This window comes from Ptychodera flava, chromosome 17 (assembly GCF_041260155.1).
Source record: "Ptychodera flava strain L36383 chromosome 17, AS_Pfla_20210202, whole genome shotgun sequence".
Classification (NCBI taxonomy): domain Eukaryota; kingdom Metazoa; phylum Hemichordata; class Enteropneusta; family Ptychoderidae; genus Ptychodera; species Ptychodera flava.
Window position 1 is genome coordinate 18,290,625 of NC_091944.1, and position 9,112 is coordinate 18,299,736.

Sequence of the window (9,112 nt, forward strand, 5' to 3'; positions counted from 1 at the left end):
TTTGCAAGACTGGGTTTTACCAATTGCAATCTAGTACGAAACTGACGTTTGCACATTAACTCAGCTGGACTTACACCTGTTGTACTGTGAGGTGTAGTTCTGTATCTAAACAGAAATCTACCAATTCTACATTTCAGAGATAAAGACGCATCTCCTGCTAAGACTTGTTTAGTGAAGGCTTCTTTTACCAGCCTCACTGCTCTCTCAGCAGCGCCATTAGATGCAGGGTGATATGGAGCTACTTTAACATGCTGAATGCCATTCTTTTTCATAAACAATCCAAATTCATCAGATGTGAATTGTGGACCATTGTCCGAAACTAACTGCTCAGGTAGACCATGTTCTGCAAAGATTAATCTCAGCTCATCAATAGTGCGATCAGCTGTGATACTCTTCATAGGTTTTACATCTACCCATTTAGAATGACAATCAACAAGAACTAAGAAATAGTATTTCTTATCTTCACAAAAATCAATGTGAACTCTTTGAAAAGCTTTCATTGGCCATACCCACGGATGTAAAGGTAATTTAGCTGGCATTTGTCTTACTCTTTGACAAACTGAACATGCTTTCACTTTACTCTCAATATCCGCATCAATATTTGGCCACCATACATGACTACGGGCAAGTGCTTTCATGGCACATACTCCAGGATGTTCCCAATGAAGCTCGTCTAACAACCTTTCACGAAACTTCCTTGGAATCACCACTCGAGTACCCCATAAAATACAACCTTGTTCCGTTGACAATTGATCTCTTCTACGATAAAATGGCTTAAGTGCCTCAGACATATCTTTGAAATAACTGGGCCAACCATTCAATACAAGATCATACACTTTACTAAGAAGTGGATTAACTTTGGTTTCCTTAGCAATATCATCAGCTACAACTGGGAAACTCTCATCTATTACACTAACAGCAAATACACTGTCCTCAGCACCTTGTGTGCTTGGACTTGGTAGTCTTGACAACGCATCACAATTGCGTGTGCTCGTGTGTTACGATACTCTATATCATAGTCATATGCCTGCAGAGTCAGTGCCCATCTTTGCATTCTTGCAGCTGCTATGGTAGGAATACCTGATTTCGGACCTAAGATTGCTAGCAATGGCTTATGGTCCGTAACCAAGTGAATTTCTCCCATACAGGAAATCATGGAATTTCTTAACTCCAAATATCAGTGAAAGTGCTTCCCTCTCAATTTGAGCATAGTTACATTCACTCGGGCTTAGAGTTCTAGAGGCATACGCTATTGGTCTTTCGTCACCATTTCAAACACATGTGAGAGAACAGCTCCCACACCATAACTTGAAGCATCACAATCTAACTTTAGCTTCTTATTTGGATCATAGTGTACAAGTAAAGTTTCACTACTTAACTTTGCTTTACATTTTTCATACGCTTTTTGACATTTTTCAGACCACTTCCAGTCAACTCCTTTCTTTAACAAATCATGGAGTGGCTGTAAATTGTGGCTAAATTCGGCAAAAACTGATGGTAATACTGTACCATACCTAGAAATGATCGCAACTGTGCGACATTCTTTGGGATTGGAGCCTGCTTAATTGCTTGCAATGACGATTCTACAGGTCTCAATCCTTCACCACTGTATTCTAAACCCAGATATACAGTACTTGCTTTGACAAATTCACATTTCGACAAATTAACATGAAGATTGTTATCACTTAATCTTCTGAGGACTTCCTCTAAAATATCAAGATTCTCATGAACATTATTACCTCCAATGAGAATATCATCTTGTTTACATACACATTTCTGAATACCCTGTAAGATACAATCCATCTTACTTTGGAAAATCTTTGGTGCTGACTTCACACCATAAGGTAACTTAGTATAGGCATACAGGCCTTTGTGAGTATTGATGGTTAAGTACTTCCGACTTTCATCATCAACTGACAATTGTGCATACGCATGCGTCAAATCTAATCGTGAAAATACCTTTGACCCTGACAATTGAACATACAAATCTTGAGTAGTTGGCAGAGTACATTGCTCATCCTCAACACGGATTAATACTGACTTTATAGTCTCCGCATATTCTCACAGATTTATTCGATTTGGGAACGACAACAATAGGACTCGCCCATTCAGAGCGGTCTACTTTGACAATTACACCGTTTTCCTCTAACTTTTGTAACTCTGTTTCCACTGCTTCCCTGAGCGCGTATGGAACTCTACGAGGTTTATGAAACACAGGCTTGGCGCCTTCTTTCACACAGATGTGAGCTTTGTGCCCACGCATACCATCGTAGCTATCAGAAAACACATTGCTGTACTTCCGTAAGACTGAATCAAGTTTGTCTTTCGTATTACCGGTCATACAATCACCGCTTTCTTTGTTAGCTTTTTCAGCTACACATGTAAAAATCTTACCCCAATTTAATTTCAACTTTTGCAACCAGTTTCGCCCAAGTAATGTTGGTTTACCAGGGTGATCTACTATTATCAGTGGCAAGTTGACACGCTGACTTTCATAGCTCACTTCGACCGAAATTTCTCCACTAACGGAAATTGTATCGCCAGTGTAGCTTTTCAATTTAATTCCCGACTGTCTCAAAGAATTTTCGGAAATTCTTGTCATACTCTGACTTTGACATGATACTGTAGTCAGCTGCCGTGTCTACTTGCATGGACACTGATTTACCATTAACATCCAGTTTTACATAATAACCAGATTTTTCTCCACTTACATTCATATTAATGGAGGACTCAACATGATACACATTACAATTAGAATCATCACTGTCGCTATCTGCTTCAGTGACAGCCTTTACTGATTTTGACTTACCAGACTTCGGCTTTTTACCACTTTTGTTTTCTTTGCCCTTTGGTTTCGACTTACAAAATTCGCAAAATGACCACGTTTAGAACACTTATGACACTCAACATTTTTGTGTGGGCAATCTTTAGCCAAATGAGTATTTCCACACCTATAACACTGTATAGTCTTAGAAGAGTCACGTTTGCTTACTACTTTACTGATCGTCCCTTTACTTGAAGTGTCCTTCGCCATTTGATTCGACTGGTGCAGTCCCGCTTCCATCGATATCGCGATCTCGCACGCTTCGACGAAACTCAACTCTGAAATGTCTTTCATAGTCATGAAGTGCTGACGAATTTTCGAGTTGTACAGTCCCGTTACAAGTTTGTCCCGCAAAATTCTGCCTTGACAGCACTCCTTGTAGTTACAGTCCCGCAGCTTCTGCTTCAACGCGGTTATGTAGTCTTGCACCGATTCTCCTGGCTTCTGGTCTCGCCTCAGGAAATGGAAAGCTCCAGCAAGTTCCATCCGCGCTGGATCGTAGTACTTTTCCAAGCACGCCACAATCTCTGCTAGCGATTTGTCTTCTGGTTTTGCTGGCTGGAGTATATCCTCCAACTCGGAGAAAGCCGTTTGACCAATGCAATATAAAAGAGCATCTTTCTTGCTTTCTTCCTCCGTGATGCCGTTGACACGGTAGAACCTCTCCATCCTATTGTAGTAAGACTTGAAAGTACTTTTCGTCTTGTCGAAAGCTTCAGTCGTAGCACGTGTTATTCGGGCGTTGGCCATTATCGCTTGTTTACTTTATCGCTTAAGACAAAGGAATGTACTTGAAAACTTGAACTTCGGGTGACACAGTCTTAAATCTTCAGATTCGCTGAGATTTTCCCCGACTGCACTGCGTAGAACAACTGTTCAAAGTTTTTCGAGTTACTTTGAAGTTACTTCTCGCTACTGGATCGCTTCCACTGTTCCGATCCTCTGCCCCAAGTTCCGCTCGACGGCGTGGCACTCTTCCTCGCTAACTGCTTGATAGTCCGAATTGAATCTGCCGCTTTTCTCTGTTCTCCGACCTCGATTTTGTTCGAAACAACTTACACGTTGCGCGAACAATGCACTTTGCACTCTAAGGTCACTGACGTTTTATCCTCGTCGCCACTTGTAGTATATGTACTATGTATTGTATAGAGAGACACGGAGGCCGTTGTTCACTAGTCTCAAGCATGAGGAGAGTCATACTTTATTCTGCACATGCGCACTACAATAATACGTCACTACATGAATATATAGCATATATTACACTACCGTCAGTAGAAATACTGTATACGCTGCAGTGCTGAGTTACGTAAGCTTATAAGCTTATACTCCACAAAATGGCTACAGGCGGCGTGAACTTCTGAAAGGATTTCCTAAACGTCCTTCTTGGTACCTTAGACACTCACATGTGATATCCTGAAAAGTATTCTCTGCAGTAATTCCAGTTTCTGTCAACATTCCAACGACACGATAGCGCGAGATCGGAGACGTTCTAATGTCACGCCACGCACTCCCAATAGCGCATGCTCTGGGATTCGCGTCGCGTCTCTGAAGGGCGCGCGCGTGTTCCGACAGAGAAGAACGCGAATCGCAGGGTCTCTGCCAGATTACACTGCCAGGGCGAAACATGCGAAATGCAGAAAAATGTTTATTCTGCAATGCCAATATGACGCTTACGAAGTAAGTCTGAATAAGTTTTAAATTATACAACAGAATGAATCCATTGTACATTGGTACATTGATACGTTTATGAAAGAATTAGTACAGGATACGTTATGTTAGAGTTGGGTGGGGGTGGGGAATATTCGTTCGGTGGTCGCAGCATAGCACTGCAGAGAGAGAGAGAGAGAGAGAGAGAGAGAGAGAGAGAGAGAGAGATTGTTAATTTATATCGGAAATCTTTTTCATAGTCGTGACTTTTGATGGAAGAAAACTAAAAACAAAATTAAATTGAACCGATTGAACGTGTATCCGTAAAGTTCGCACAAAATTTAAAAGTCTAGGCCTGCTGGTATCGCGTAAACTGCTTAGTGTCACTTTTCCGACAAGCATTTAATTACCCCTTGGCTTAATGATATCCCCCTCTCTCCGTACAGTATAATGCATAATTCTGCGCTGCACGTAAAACAATTGGAAGTCACCCCTATTGACAAAATTAAAATATACAACATTCTTTTTCAGAATCCTACATAGCTTCAATGAACTGTTATTAGATTTCTATATAATACTTATAGCCCCTAAACTTGTAATAATAATATAATATAATAATTAATATATAATATAATAATAATAATTATATTATTATTATATTATTATTATTATATTATTATTATTATTATTATTATTATCATCACCATCATTATTATTATTATTATTTTATTATTATTATTGTACTTGGGCCTCAGCCCAAGTACATTTGTTTTCATTCCGTGGGAAAAAACTCTGTAAGGTATAACCATTTCTGGCTGAGACCAGGGAGGGCAAAATGTCTTGGCTTCATCTTTCTTGGCATAATAAATGGCGTAATGATGCTAACTTAATGGAAGTGCTGCTCTCAGCCAGTCATGAATAAGTGAGATGTGAATATAAATGCTTCTCTATCTGAGTTTTTGCCACAAAATCTTCTGAATATAATCAAAATGTGCATCGAAATGCAACAATTAATGCACCCTCCGTTTCCTAAGCGATGGCACGACCCTTGCTACACCCACTGGACGAGCCAAAGTGGGAGGGGTAATTTCAGTTTGGTCGAACAGGAGGGCTCGAGACCAGAATTTAACATTTAAACTTGAAACATGTTTAATCACTGACAAGATGTGGACTAGTGTTAATCACAGCGAAAGTTTGAAAAGGAAAGGTTTTATATCCCGGACACAATGAAAAACATACGACTGGAAACTGTACCCCCAGTTGAGAATAGTAATGCCCACAGCGATGGAGAACACTTATCCTTGAGCTGAGAAAACCAGACCATCATTTCGAAATAGAGCTGCAGATTCGAGAAGCTCGTTCAAAATAGCTAGGTACACCCCAAAAGGGGTGGTTTCGAGTTTTGAGGGCAAATTTCGCCTCCTTCATATAGAAATCGTACGTTTGTTTTTCCAGGAGAACACACCATTTGACACAAAATTTGCATGTAAAGGGGTCGCCAGTAAGTACGTGGTCAAATCTGGCATAAGAAACAATATGAAATGTTGGGTAAAGCCAGTCCAAAATAAACTGATTTGAACTTTGTGTTTTGTAATTTATACCACTGCAGTAACATGACTTTTTTTGACAACATCACACAATGTAATACGTTTTGAAACTGAATACTCCGACGTATTCTGTGTCTCCTTTGCTAAAAATACGGTATGCCGATTACCATGTAAGGAGATGATGACGTCAAGACAGATTTGTAGTGCGTTTGGTCCTGGATGGTGCACGAAGTTTTGTCGAGGTAGCTTGTGTATTTATTTCCTAAATGGGAGAGATTAGGGTCGATCTAAACGAAGGCCGAAGAATGTTATGATACTCTAAGCGAGCTGAACTCTAACGCGAATGGTTGGATAATTTGGAGGATGTCTAGAACCGGGGTCTAGAATGATCTCGTCTCATTAAGATTATTTGGCGGTCAGTATTGAATTTCAACTGCGTCACAAGTTTGCAAAATGAGTATTCCGTCGAACGGTCAACGAACGATGTTTTAGAAATCTGGAGACATGGCACATCGCATTTTTATTTTAGTATTTTTATTTTACAAAAGATTTAAGAAGCAATGATTTTGTCGAAAATTCTGAAAAAAATATAGGAAGATTTGATCGCGAACACATTTTCACTTGGGGTCAACTAGCCCTGCGTACGATGCTGTGTGTTCCGCTACAGCTAATCGCCCCGCTCACCACAGCCCTGCAAAGGTCGGTGACTTCAAATCCATTTTGGGACTTCACGTAAAAAGCCAAATTACTGCCGAAATTCAGCGTTCTTGGGCCCAAGTCGTATCCCAGCCTACCTCAGCTACTCGATCGCTTCCAAAAATGACAGTCTTTTATTCACTTCTCGTAAATAACCGTCGATGTCGGCAACTCTCTCGCTAGCCCTGCGTACGATGCTGTGTGTTAGCTGTAGCACATAGCATCGTACGCAGGGCTAGGGGTCAACCGGATGCGCTATTTTGCGGGTTGCGGGTTGCGGGCTGCGGGTTGCGGGCATGAAAAAATGTGTGTTTTTTGATATCATTTTCGCCCTTCTCACACTTCAGATTAGTTCAACCGCCGATAAAAGCACAATTTCAAAATCGTTTTCAACGCCGTTTCAAATAATTTTATTGTGGTGAACACGATTATAGTCCTAGGAAACTTTTCAAAGTCACGCTGGATCAAATGCTTGAAGGGGGCATACCGGCATGGAGCGACTATCATACTGCAGGTGCAAGTCATACGTTCATGATATTAGGAGATAAATTATTGAGAGCTGCAGAACACAAACTCATCCAAAAATATTCCTATTAGATCGATTCCTGAAAATAAGGCAACGCACCGGCGTGTTTTTCCCACTGAAATTCTCGCGTAAAATGTTAGCAGAATGTCGTTCTCTGAGGTCGCGACCTCGCTTGAACCGAAACGGCAAAGTAAACTAAGTCCTTTGTTGTACGTCTTTTCTTTTAAAGATTTCATGAAAAATACACGGCATTTACAATACACATCACTTCTACGCTTTTTAAGTCAAATCTTTCCTTATGCATTGCATTTAACTAGGCATTGTTTAATTTTCTGTATGAGTTGCCCTGGAACCGAATTGTGAATGGATGCATACAAAGAATTTACTTCCTATGGCCTGATACTAGAAATGTAACAATTTTCATTCCGCGATAAGTGGCGACATTTCGAGGCGCGATTTTTTTTTGTCAGTCTGGTATTACGTATATTTCTCACTCACATCCATGGCAAGAAAGAAAAGTGATTCAGATCCCTAATTATTTGTAATGGCCAGGCAGCTCGGAATAAATAAATTGGTCCTCGGAATCGCCGCTTTTAGTTTAGCAGATTTTGATTTTTTTCAGAAACATAACGTATTTTCACCCATTTGGTTTGGTCTGTTATAGCATCTTTAGTCCAAAAAATCAAGTTTACAGCATTGATGTTTTCAACAGCCTTCAAATATACAGTATTACGTTAAAATACACCATATAGTAGTGTTTCATTAATTTTAACCATCTTGACCTGATGGTGAAATATGGACTTCGCAGGAAAAGGGATACTGTACGATAGACCTGATCATGATTATTGATAATAGACACCTTCTAAAGGTTTTATTTCTTATATACTATATGCCATATTACATATATTAGAAATCTAGCCATAATTCTAAAAACCCGCAGCCCGCAACCCGCACTTTAGCAGATACCGGGGTCAACATGGGGTCGCAGCCATGTTGCCTCAAAGCTTATTTCTGTCTGCACTCAAAAATGTCGGATATGAACCTGAAAAATCGATGCAATTTCGTCAAAATTCGGCGAAATTTCAGCCTATAGACAAAATTTCATCTAGGTAAGGTAAATTTACTGAAATTTGATCGACAAATAATCCTGAGCTTGAACGTGACAGCTCGCCTTCTCCGGGAAGTCAAGTATCCAGCTGCCCATACACAGTTGCCCATATGGCCAGGTTTATGAGATTGTTTTCAAGCGAGCGAGCCAATAGAGCTAGAGGTCTGATTTTTGGTATATAGGAATAACTTAGCAATACAATTATTTTGACAAAATGTCACGTGACCTCAATGACCTTTGACCTCAAATAGATATATTTGTCCACAACTCAGTAACCACAAGTGCTACACCCTTCATATTTGGTATGATGGCACACCTTATGACACCACATATTGTACCTCATTAATTATGCGCATATCTAATTCTGAGCAAGCCAATAGAGCTGGATGTCCGATTTTTGGTATATAGGGATAACTATAGGGTAGAAATCTAAAATATGCCCATCTAAATATTAGACATCTACCATCGAGAACAAAAGAAATTTGCTGTAATTTGAATATTTAAGGAGTTTAAGCAATTTTCACTATAAATAAAGAACCCCTGCCTCAAACTCCACAAAAGTTGCTAGACATATTTTGCCGTTGTCATGCCATTGCTTCGTTTAATAACCAGTTAATCAAATGCCTAATTGACAGGAGGAAATTCAAGACCATATTTGAATAGTAGTATATATTGTCCTCAAAATTACTCTATCATGGCCCAAGTACTCATTGCCTTCAGCAATACTGCCTTGTATTATTATTATTATTATTATTATTATTATT